Below are 13,200 nucleotides of genomic sequence, written 5' to 3'. Positions count from 1 at the left end.
TTAAGTGGAAGAATGCTCTTAGTTTCCCAGACTCTTCGAATAAATCCAAAGCATTCAGTAATTCATGAACATTTTGTTGAACATTCTTCGATTAGACATATAATTTCACTGTTCATAGGACCTGATTGTACTGTCTCTTTTTATATTTGTCCTACAATTTGCAGTTGTCCCACAAATGTAATGGTAGTGCAAGACGATTTCCATTTTGTCTTAATAAAAGCTGAAAGGAATAATTTGTGTATAAAATGGACAAATAAATGCAGACAGGAAAAAAAGGAAGGAAAGAAAAATGTACTGCGTTGGGAAATTTCTACTCAAAACACCTCTGCAGGGTATATGCTATCTTCTCTATTTTCATAGAAGAAGAAACAATGGCTCAGAGAGGTTAAGTAATTTTCCAAAAGTAACATAGCTAATACCTGCTGGAGGACTCAAAAGGTCTAACAAATTCCAAAGCACAAACTCTTTCTCAACATGTCTATTTGAAATCTGTACAAAAAATTAAGCACTTTGAATCTTGGAGATAATTCTTTTCTTTTCTTTTTAAGAAAATATATATTTTAATAAGTACAAACTATATAAGCAATTAGGTAAACTTGTGGAGAAGCTGACAAAGATAAATTAGGACATATAAGTGCTGTAATCTAAAAAAAATTTAATTTTCTATATTTCATTTTTTATGGAATATTTATTAAAATTGTTCAATGTAAAATTTCTTATTTGTCATTTTGGAAGTCCTGTACTGTACAGACAATTCTCTTGTGTTAGGACAAACAGTAGCCACCGTGATTATTCTGGACTTTCACATTGGATAAATTCAATTTCTTCTTGAGACACAACTTTCTTCTGTATTTCTGAGGTAGTGTTTTTACTATCTCTGTAGTGTCTGGTGGACTCTGATGCACCAGCAAATCTAGTGATTTACTATCCTTAGAATCTGTGAAATTGAAAAGGAGAGCGATGGTAGCCCTGCTGATCTCAAATCTCCTGATACGTTGGGTTTAGAATTGTCTCTTCTGTCAGGGCACTTTATGAATGGAGGATGTGACTTAATGACCTGAACCACTTTGCTGGCAGATGCCATTTTGCTGCCCATCATGACCTCTGAGAACCTGGAGATGCTTCTTTCTTAATCATAAGTATGTTTATTTAAGGTTTATGCTTATACCCCCCGTTTATTTGTTACATTATGTCAATATCGCTTAAAGTATATAGAATGAAGTTTCTTCGTGAAAGCTTTTATTCATGGGACCATAATAGATTTTATCCTTGAGATATCAATACATATTCCATGCACTGTATTCTTTCTCTCCCAATTATGGGACCTTAAATAAACACTCATGCGACATGGACTTCATGATACTTACCTCATAGGGCTGTTGAGGGGCTAACAGAAGGCTACATTGGAGAAAGTGCTTTGCAAAACATAAACATGCTAGAGTTCTTTCTACACCCTCCTCCCACACATAGAATGTGAACAAGATAATGATTTCACCTTGTTCTACTACACATTTATATTATATTTCCAGGAATTCATGGCCACATTTCCTCTCTGTAAATAAGATGCAATATGAAAAAGTTAGAAATTATAAGTATCTTTTGGGTCACTTAGTTCATCTCTCTCAGAACACAGTACTGTTGTTTGGGAACCATAAACTAGTTTCATAAAATTTTCTTTAACAATCCATTCCAGCCTCTTTGATCTTTTTACCTAGGAGGGTTTTTCTTCAGCTAACCTAAATTTTTCTCATTAATAACTCTGGATAAAAATGAGAAAGATATTGAAAGATTACTGTCACTTCATAACTTTCTTTTCTCTATACGAACTAATCCTATGGCTTTTGCTCTCTTCTTCATATTCACTGTTCTCCCTGAAACCCATTTACATGAATTTTCACTCAGCTGGTTCTTGGTTATTACGTATGGATAGATTATAATTATAGATAAAATAATGCATTGCTGCTGTTATTTTAGAAAGATTTCCTCTAAAGTCAGTATTTATTTCCTTGCTTAGGCTAGACTCTAGAAGAATGATTTAAGGAATCTTGGGATAATAATCAATGTAGTTTTTTTCCTTTTTTCTTTTTTTTTTTTTTGTTGCTGTTGATTTAGTTAGTTCCCCTTTTAATGTTTAAGACTAAAAGTGGGGTAAAGGTTGGTGGAGAAGGAGGGCCAGCAGAAAACCATTTGTTCCTTAGGACAGGATGGAGTGCCAATGCAGTGCACAGGTGGTGGGGGGACTAAACTGAAGCAATCAAAGTGTTGCATTGAGTCTCTTAGGCTAATGAGGTTCCACCCATGCAAATTAACTCTTATTATAGGGGCTGGAGCCATTGCCAATGTAAAGTGTTAACCAAAGAGGACAAAATGGAGGGAAAAATGAGAAGAACTCCTCTCACTATTTATCTTACTGACCCACTATCAAATCACATTTCCTGTTCTTTCATTTCCATTTAGTTGGAGATTTTAGTTCATAAGGGAGGAATGTTCCCACTGAACTGGAAGTTGAGACTGCCATCTGGTCACTTAGGGCTCCTCATGCCACTGAAACAGTATGCCAAAGAAGTTGTTATGTTTTGGCTGGGGCAATTGATCCAGCTTAGCAAGGGGAAAATGAGTTGATTTGACACAACAGAGCCAGGGATCAACATGCTTAGAACTTGAAAGATTCTCTTGATGTACCTATCAGTTTTCCCATGTTCAGTGGTACAGTGATATAGGCAGAACTACTAAAGATACGTATCGTTCAGGAAGTTCAGGAATAAATAAGTGGTTTATCATATCAGGCAAAGAGCTAGGACTAGCTGAGATATTTGGTGAGGTTAAAGAGAATTTATAATAGCAATGGAAAAAGGATTTTATAAATACCAACTACAGCTGTGTAACTTATTTTATAGACAGTAAAAGGCATGTATTCCCCCCACACTTTGATAAGAATATATTTGTGTACATTAATCATCTTTTTTCTGTTTAATTCCCGTATAATATAAGCTAAGGGGTGTGTATTAATAATCATTAGCATTTATCTCAGTATTCAAATACATGATATCAAATGGGGAGAATGAATTATACAGAAAGAAATAAGCCTCACCAAGAGAGGCATAAAATGATACGGGACTTTGTGTTTTGTCTTTTGTGGAGGTCATCAGGTCTTCAATTGAATGAAGGAGAGTTGCAATATATTGGGTGAAAACATGTTATTGTCTCTATTTCTATTTGAAAATTAAATGTGAGTAAAGGGATATTTATGGATGTTGAGTTAACCCAAATACCTACACTTCTAAGGCTGGTAACTAGGTTTCTGAGTTCTCTTCCTTGTGTAGTTCTGACACAGAGTTTGTCAATGAGAAGAACTACTAGGAGATTTGAAGTTTGAAATAAAACAGAAGCCACTATTTGTGGAAGGATGTGGTAGCCAGATGTGGTGGCTCTATACATCTCTCCATGAGTCCACGACTCAGCTGTGACAGCCAGACATGGTAACATCACAGATCTGTCCATGAGCTCTTCCTGCACAGTCACAGCAGCCAGATGTGGTGGCTCCTTGACCTTCTCAGTAACTCTGGCCTGGCCACCTCCTTGAATGCTGCAGGCTGAAGTCACAGGTAATTGCTTCTCTGATGTTCTGGCTGCAGCCTTTCAGGTGTTTGCTGCCTAGCTCTTCTCAGATTTACAAAATCTCTAATTACTTTACTATTTATACCACTTCATTTTCAACACATTTAATTGCTCTGTTTTCCTAACTGAACCTAAACAAAGATGGTATGTGATCAAGTGATCATTATTTTCTCATTTTGATTCCTTGTATTTTAATTGCCATAAATGCTGGGACCTAATATTTTATTATAATCACTATGCTTATGACATACTGATGTCGTATTTGTAAATATATAAACATATACAATTTTTGGTTGCTAGAACATTGACCTGAAAACGTTTTAAAACAGACTGGTTAAAATGATGTTAACATTAAACTCCTTATCCGTATGGCTCTTAGTGAGTTATATTTTCCACTCGTTAAAAAAATGATAATAGGACACATAACAGAATTTTATGCTCCTAGAGTTTCTTCTAAGTGAGAGGATGTTCAGTAGGTGGCAGTCCTGTTGTCGGTGACACAAACATCTAGACGAATACTGAAGAAACCAGCCATCATCTGAATGTTTGATTATAGCATATTGAATATATTGATGCTTTCAATATTTTAGGATTTTGACATTTTGTAGATAAAATGCAAAAATGATTCATTAAACTTTTAACTTTTTATCCAGATGTTTGTCATGGTGATCATAGAATAGAATAAAAAAAGCCTAGACTGCCATTTGTTTTAATTTCCACCCTAATGTACAAGAGAGCTAATTCAATAGTCTAAATGCTGAGCCCCTGAATTAAACACTAGTCCTACATTTCAGACAGTTTCATCAAATGTTCTTGCTGTGTTTCTGGACTCACATCAAAACCATTTGGACTAATGCCAGTTTCATGGATTTTCATGGCAAGAGAATGACTAATTAAAATGTAATTAAACATAAATTATTTCCCATTGCAATTTTCCAAGCTAAAGCATATTTAGGTGCAAGTTGGTAATAAAACATAAACAAATATGTTCTCAAACACAAACCTACCCCAAATAAACCAAGAAAATACTTGCTTTACTAAATATGCCTACTGCATCAGTTAGGATAGTTTCAATTTTAAGTGACTACATATCTAATGGAAACAATGAAAATGATTTAGTATTTCACAAAACATGGATTCTGAAATTCCCCTCAACCGAATTATGCTAATTATTTAGACTGGCTTAGAAAACACTTGAACAAGTCCTCAATGACAAACCTTTTAAACTACCTTGGAGGAGTAAATTGATAATAAATTGATCTATTTGAGGTATCTTTTGATTTTTTAAAAGTAAATCTTCATAACATTCTGTAGATGACTGTGATTTCTGGAGATACACCCACGTATATTCAATAAAATATACACTTAATAAAAATTGATTTTTACAGAAAAATCTGTCCTGCAATTGTTCTGAATATTCTGGTCAAAAGAGAGTCATCGTATGTCAAAATTATCATAGAATCTCAAGAGTGAAGTGGATCTTAATGTTCATTTAATGCATTAATTATGTATACGTGCAGACAATAAAAATATAATGAACTGTATTTACCATGAATAATACCAGGCATTATTTAATTTTTGTTATTGACAAGAGAGTACTTAAGAATCTTTCCACAAGTTTTTATTATGATTACCAATTGTTACCATACTCTAAAAATGTAAAAATATCAGTTAATATAGTGTGTGAGTAGTAGAATACCATAGCAACCAACTCTATCTACAAATCTAAAATATCAGTATTTCTAAAATGTTTCAGGAAAATCATAATCTTAGACATTTGTACACAATAGTAATTTGCCAAATGTTAAACTGCTAAAGAAATTTGCTGACTTGTAAATTTGGCCCTAATGATGCACTAATATGTATAGTGCTAGAAAAACCTCATTGAAGAGCTAGTAAACATCAAGACAAGTTCTAAGAGGAATGTTTATAGCAATAAACACCTAAGAAAAAAGAAAGATCCCAAATAAATAGCCTAACTTTACACCTCAAGCAACTAGAAAAAGACAAACTAACTCCAAAGTTAGCAGAAGGAAGGAAATCATAAACATTACAGTAGAATAGAAAAACAATAGAAAAAAAATCAATGAAACTAAGAATTGGTTTTTTGAAAGCATAAATAAAATTTATAAACCCTTAGGTAGACTAACTGAGAAAAGAAAAGACTCAAATAAATAAAATCAGAAATGGAAGAGGAGACATTACAGCTGATAGCACTGAAATAAAAAGGATCATACGAAACTACTAGGAAAAATTATAAACCAACAAATTAGATAACCTAGAGGAAATGAATAAATTACTAGAAATATAAAAACCACCAAGACTGAATCATGAAATAATGGAAAATTTGAACAGACTAATAATGAAGAAGAAGATTGAATAAGTAATCAAATACTTCCCAACAAAGAAAAGCCCAGGACCAGATGACTTCACTAGTGAATACCAAACATTTAAAGAAGAATTTACACCATTTCTTCTCAAACTCTTCCAAAAAATTGAAGAAGAGGGAATACTTCTAATCTCATTTTATGGGGCCAGCATTACTCTGATACCAAAGCTGGACAAAGACACTAATAAGAAGAGTAAACTACAGGCCAATATCCCTAATGAACATACATACAAAAATCCTCAACAAAATGCTAGCAAACCAAATTCAACAGCACTTTAAAAGGATCACATACCATTATCCAGTGGGATTTATTCCTGGGATGCAAGAATGGTTGAACATATGTAAATCAATAAATGTGATATCTCATATTAATAGAATGAAGGATAAAAATCACCTGATCATCTAAATAGATGAAGAAAAGCATTTGACAGAATCCAACACCTTTTTATGATAAAAATTCAACAAACTAGGTATAGAAGGAATTTACCTCAACATAATAGAAGCTATATATATGAGAAGATCGCAGGTATTATCATACTCAATGGTGAAAAACCAAAAGTTTTTCCTCTAAGTCAGGAAAAAGGCAATGATGCTCACTCTCATCACTTCTAGTCAACATGGTACTGGAAATCCTAGCCAGAGAAAGTAAGCAAGAAAAAGAAATAAAGGCATTCAGATCGGAATGGAGGAAGTAAATTATCAGTTTGCAGATGTTATGATCTTATATGTAGAAAATCCTAAAGATGCCACCGAAAACTGCTAGAACTAATACATAAATTTAGTAAAGTTGTAGAATATAAAATGAGCACTCAAAAATCAATTGCATTTCTATGCACTGGACATCCAAAAAGGAAATTAAAAAAATAATCCATTTACAATAGCAGCAGAAAGAATAAAATAGTTAGGAATAAGCTTAACCACAGAGGTGAAAGACTTGCACATTGAAAACTACATTGATGAAAAGCATGTTCATCTATGGATGAATGGATAAGGAAAATGTGGTATATACAACCCATGGAATATTATTTAGCCTAAAGAAGAAGGAAATCCTGCCATATGTGATAACATGAGCAAACCTGGAGGACATTATGCTATATGAAATAATCCAATCATGGAAGGTCAAATACTGCATGATCTCACTTACATGAGTTACTTAAAGTAGTCAAACTCATGGAAGCAGAGTACAATGGTGGTTATCAGGGGCTGGGTGGAGGGGGAAACGGTGAGTTGCTGTTCAGTGTAACCATAGAATAGTTCGTTATATAAGATGAACACATTCTGGAGATCAGCTGTACAGCATTGTGCCTATAGTTAACGATATTGTATGTGCACTTAAATATTTGTTGGGAGAGTAGATCTCATGTTAAATGTTCAAGAATTCTTAGTACAATAGGAAAAAAAGAGTGAAGAATGATCTGGATGAGACAATAAAAAGCCTCAGGCAAGTAGACTGGTTAGATTAGAAGGTTGTCTGATTGTCTGCTTTAGCCCGGTGCTACCCTGAAATGTGGAAGAGGTTCTGCTGCTCACCACAAACTGTCTGTTACTAGTCCTCACTGAGATTAGTGCAGAAATTGAAAGGAAGCATTTAGATAGTTTTATAGCAATGAGAATCATTTTATGTCTGTTGAATATAATAATAAAAAACAAGGGCATATATTTTGTAAAAAAACCAAAAACCCAAAAAAACAAAAAGCATGATCTTTAATTCTTCAATCATTTAAATCAATCATTTGGATGTAGCATAATTAATTTAATCAATTTCATATAACCAGAAAATTAGATTGTTTATATTTTTACTATATTTTTACTATTTACTATAAATAAATTCTTGATGAAAATTTGGGTACATAATTTTTGAGTATAGCATTATTTTCTTAGATTAATTTCCCAGATGAGGCATTAAGTCAAGTGGTATGAAGCTTTTTTAGACTTTGGGTATATATTTCTTAATTATCTTTATTCAAATTACTGGAGATTAGCTTCTTTAATCTCCAGTATGAAAGGATGTTGTCATGTGTGGCTATTTCACAGCCTGTTAATCATTTCTGCAAGCTCAGCTTTCAGTCTATGTGGGAAAAGTTCTAATGGCACCCTGGACTGATATTCTGGGACTAGCTTCTAGTCATTCTTGAGGCTCCTTTGACTCTGACTATCCATCTCTGCTTCTTCCTCAGTTTGGAGTCCATGCTTTCGAAATCTGTTTCACATCGTATTCTTTTCTGGGACTACTGCCTTGCTTATGTTTGATGAACCCTATAACCCAATATACCCACTTACCCAAAGAATGAAATTTGGCTTTTGGATTCCAAACTAATGCCTAAAGGCCTATTACTGATAACTTACCAGAAGTAGACAGTCTTAACAGTGACCACTAGGATGATCACATAATTTATTGCCTAAATAGAAATGTATTTGAGAGTAGAAAGAATACTATTAATAATTATTCCAGGACTACAGGCAAGATGGGACTGTCCCAGGCAACCCAGGATTCTGGTCACCCCAGCCACCATCAGTTTCCCTATCTTCATGTAATGCTCACCAGTTGGCTCATTTGTTGCTACCTCTCTACAACTGATGGGCTGCCAGCATTTGTGGTTTCACCCAAGGTTCCTGCCATAAAATAGAACCTTAAATTATTGTAAAGCTTAGTATAATGCTAGTCGAGAAAAATGCTATTTAATAATATTTATGAAGGAATACTTCCAGGGCATGCCACTTTTCCATTCCTCTAAGATATTCTAAATTAGGCCCTCTATCAAACCAGATGTTAGAGTTCTGCATTCTTGGGACTCAAGTTAATTGCCATCTGGTATCATTTCCTTCTAGGATATATTGCGGCACATTTTAGAAACAGGTGTTTGAAATTTGTTGTTTTGTCAGTTGTGGACATATTGTAAGAAAGGCATTTTTTTCCTCACTGTGTCATCTTTGTGAGGACAATAAGAAAAATTCCTCTGTGGTCTTGATTTAAGGAGAAGCAGCTACGTCTCCTCTGGGACATTGGTTTGTCTTTATTTTATAGACATCAAGCCTTTTGTCATTTCATGTTTCTCTTTTTGCTTTGGTTGCTAGGCAGCTCAGAGACAAATTTTAACTCATTTCTAGCAAATATATTAGTACAAGGCTTTGTATATATTTATTATGCCTGGTTTTACTATTTTTCTGCCCTTAGTCCTCTTAGCCCTAATCTCCACATCTAGTTTGCAATTTGTATTATAATTTTAGTTTTTGTTGTTTTGTTATTAGCTACCTCAAATCCTTTGTGGAAGGAAGTATTATGTATATAAGTAAATAATTGAACAGAAAGTGGTAGTTATATGGAAATATTGTAATACTAGATTTGAGAAAAACTTTTTATTTATTTATAACCAAATCCCATTCAGGTTATTGTTGACAGTATTTATTTTTTTAATGTGAGATCGGTGATACCGTACCCTTTCAATACATTTATTTCTAACCTCGTCTCTTGCACAAGTTCCCTTCCAAGAGTAGCTAAATAGGCACAAGTCTCAGCCTTCTTTCTAGACTAAAATCCTTCCTCTGGTATTTGAAAACTAAAACTCCAGATCCTCCCCATTCTCTGCCATCTCTTTCTTTCCAGGTTGGAAGATGTGCTGCAGCCACTGTCTGCTTTATTTTTCTTTCACTTCCCAATCTACTGAACCTGTCCTCCTAAAAGTCAGCCTGATTTCCCTTCATGTTAAATCTGGCGGATGCTTCTCTGCCCTTGACTTCCTTGGCTCTCAACTCTCGTTTCTTAGTGTATGCTGTACTTGACAACATACACTGCTGGAATTTTTCCTTACTCTCTTTCTCTGGCCACTCATTCTTAGTTTCTTTTTCAGGTTCCTCTGACTCCACTTAAATGTTAGCATTTCTCAGATTTTTGTCCCTACCCCGTCTTTTCATTCTACCCACACATCCTGTGCAGTCTCATTCACCTCCTGAAGTATTTCTCCAACCCGGCAGCTTTCCTGATCTCCATCGCCTATTAGATGTGGAAGACTGGATATCTCGCAGGTAGCTCAGACTCAGCAACTTTTCATCCTGGTCCCTTTCCTCTGGACCTGTTCTTTGTTTTGTTTTTTCTAGCTTTGAGAACGGTATCACAGGATGCCTTCTTTTCAACTCCAAAAACCTAGACGTCCTCTTTGACTTCTCTTTCTCATGTCCCCATCCAAACACTCACCAAGTCCTGATGGTATCTTTCCTAAACATCTCTTAAAGCACCAGATTGTGGCCTGACCCCATCAAAGGGACGACATTCTCTTGCTCACGTTAATGTCTCCTGTGCTTTGCGCAGTACCAAGAGCATAAGTGCTCAAAAATATTTCTTGAGTGAATAAATTAATTTTAGAAAATTGAAAAACATTAAGAGATAATGGAAGTGAAATATAGATTAAGAAAAAAATCCCTCATATTATTTGCACACAATTTGTTTTAATAAGCCAAATGAGTCCAATATTTTTCACATTGAATTGTTTTATTTTTAATGATTTCCAGGAGGCTGTTTCTCCACACTTTATGTGGGAAAATGCTATACAGCAAGTAATTTAGTCATATATGAGCCTTTGGCTTAGAGTTAACATACAAAGATTTAACGTAAGAAAACACCAAAATGAAGAAGCAGTATATAAATTGAAGGTTGCTACAATGAGATTTAATGAATTGTTTGTTCTTGGGGCTGCAAGAGCCATGTTTCTGAATATCTTCAAAGCCTACTTATAAAAGTCATAGCGAGAGAGGCTCTTTAGTATATTTTAATTATAAAAGTAAGTCCAGCTTTAGTCGAATGATAAAATTCTAATTGTTCAATATACATGTGTTCATAATGAGGTAGCAGAGTGTGTATAATTGGATAACTCTTTCGAAAATTGAATCCTGATAATTTCTTTGTCTGGTAATTGGTAACTGAATGCTTTACTTTCCCAAGGCACTGCTTTTACAAATTTTGCTGCAGGCTTCTGAAAAGCAGTATTCACATCTGATATTCAGTCTCTCTGGCCATTGGACACTGCTAGCCTTTATTAGGAATAAGGAAAGGGGCCATACGTAGAAGAGTGGAATTGCTTCCTGAATTTGTGTTCACATTACAGTCTACATAGGTTTTACCTGTTTAGTATGAGAATCTTAGAGGTTCTATTTTGACACTCTCTATGAGTATCATTAATATTTTGTTGAGATCCTCTATAGTCAGAGGATTGTGGGGTGTGTAGAGAGATGAATTAGAGATTCTTCAGCCTGGACACTGTTTAGAGATTGATCACACTGGTGGACATCCCCCGGGAGACAGAGCAAAAAGGGAGACATTAGCTAACATCATCACAGTTAATATCTTTAATAAATATGTGATTACTCTTGACCACTAGAATTTTGATGACTTGGTAGCATGCTGAATGAATTCAGTTACTTTAAACTTAGGGTTGTTTAGACACTGGATGGGCAGGTTTCCAGAACACGACTGGACGCTTGCATTTTTTATTTGCTGGAGATTCCTTTGACCTTGGTGAAAGCCAAAAGAAAGGAAATAGCATTCGAGGAGGCAGAACTTAAAATGAAAAACACATGAAATAGGAGCTCTCTGTGGAATTAAAGCATGGAACACTGACTAGGAATGTGGTGATGTTTGCCCTTGCACAGTTTGGGCTGATCACTCAGAGGAAAATCTGACATTGCATTGTCCACATGCAATAGGCACAGTGAAAAAGAGGTCATGACTTGGGCAGTGAAATTTCTTCTATATTTTTCCAAATTATAAACATTTTTTGATCACATGTATGTGTCTGAAGTGTTTTGTGAATTTGTTAATGGCTGCTAAGTTCACATATGTCTTTCATTTCATCCATTTCAAGACATCAAATTAAAAGGCCACTGGTTTCCATGATCCTTCCATATTATATAAGGGCAAGCTTGCATAATAAAAGGCATATATTTACAATTTAGATATGGAAGATTTGTTGCAGGTGGCTTTGACTGCCTTGTAGCAGATGCTATTTTGTATTACAATTACTTACATTGTTAGCTAACATTTATTGTCTCATATAACGACAGCATGGCATTTAAAAAGGAAAACAAGTCAATTACCCATAAGAAAATTAATCTGCTGAAATTAGATTTTAAAAATAAATTGAAGGTTGTTACAATGAGATTTCGTGAAATGTTTGCTCTCGGGGATGCAAGAATCATGTTTCTGAGTATCTTCGAAGCCCACTTAATAAAAGCCATGGTGTGAGAGGCTCTTTAATATATTTTAATTATAAAAGCAAGTCTAGCTTTAGATTTCTGCCACTCTTCAGGTGGAATATGAGTTGCAACATACCAAATATATTTTTAAAATTTTATTATATAAGCAATAAGCTTTTTTCTTTCAGCATAAGTATATTATGACTCTTTCCACTAATATTTTTGCCTTGAGGTTTTTAATCAAGGAATATGATTTTAATAATAAAGTTAATGAGTTAGATTCATTGCCTCTTACGAAGTGTATATGACTGAACAAATGAACTACTGGGTTCTCATTAAAGGACCTGTCAGCTCTGTCTATTAAGGGAAATACGAGTTTCTTCATCTTTTACTTCCTCCTACAGTCAAGAAAGATGAGGATTTTAAAAACTGTCCTTCACATGACCTTACAACCCTGCTTTGAATGTTAATAGTTTACATCCTGTATTCTATGCTTCGTGAAACCCTAACCGTCTTCCAAAGGCTGATATAAATGTGATCTTCTTCAGAAAGCCTCTTTATGGAAGAAATCAACCTGGCTTCTCTTGTGTTCCCTTTGCCCTGGGGCACAGGGCCCGGGTAGCCCCCATGACAAAGCTACGTTGCCTGCTGTGGTTTTTAATGAAGATGGGCACAGCGCTTTACCATGTTTGTGGTCTACTGGGTGGTACAGTATCTGTCACAGAGTCATGTTTATTGACTTAAATAATGAATCTTAAAATAAGTTGATGGTCTTTGGATATATTTAAAATGAAAATACCATTATTTTCCTTTTAACTCAAGGAAATAAAAATTTTATTTCAAAGAAATAAACATTTATTATCTACATGTCCTGAGTGATGAGATCCAGGCCTAGAGGCTTATATTTTATTTTATTATTATTATTTGCTGTACTGGCTTTGTGAATACATAAAAGGACCAAAAGTCTAAATACCAGAAACATTTATGAAAAAAATGCCTATTTAATT

The 13,200-nt window shown here is 34.6% G+C and overlaps 1 pseudogene; it reads right to left on the bottom strand.

Annotated features, from left to right (window-relative positions):
• Nucleotides 1-789: 789 nt before the first annotated feature.
• Nucleotides 790-1,099, bottom strand: LOC105805491 (annotated as a pseudogene).
• Between the last annotated feature and the right edge of the window lie 12,101 nt (nt 1,100-13,200).

Source organism: Propithecus coquereli, unplaced genomic scaffold (genome assembly GCF_000956105.1).
Source record: "Propithecus coquereli isolate 6110/MARCELLA unplaced genomic scaffold, Pcoq_1.0 Scaffold13, whole genome shotgun sequence".
Classification (NCBI taxonomy): domain Eukaryota; kingdom Metazoa; phylum Chordata; class Mammalia; order Primates; family Indriidae; genus Propithecus; species Propithecus coquereli.
This window is presented reverse-complemented; position numbering and strand designations above follow the sequence as displayed.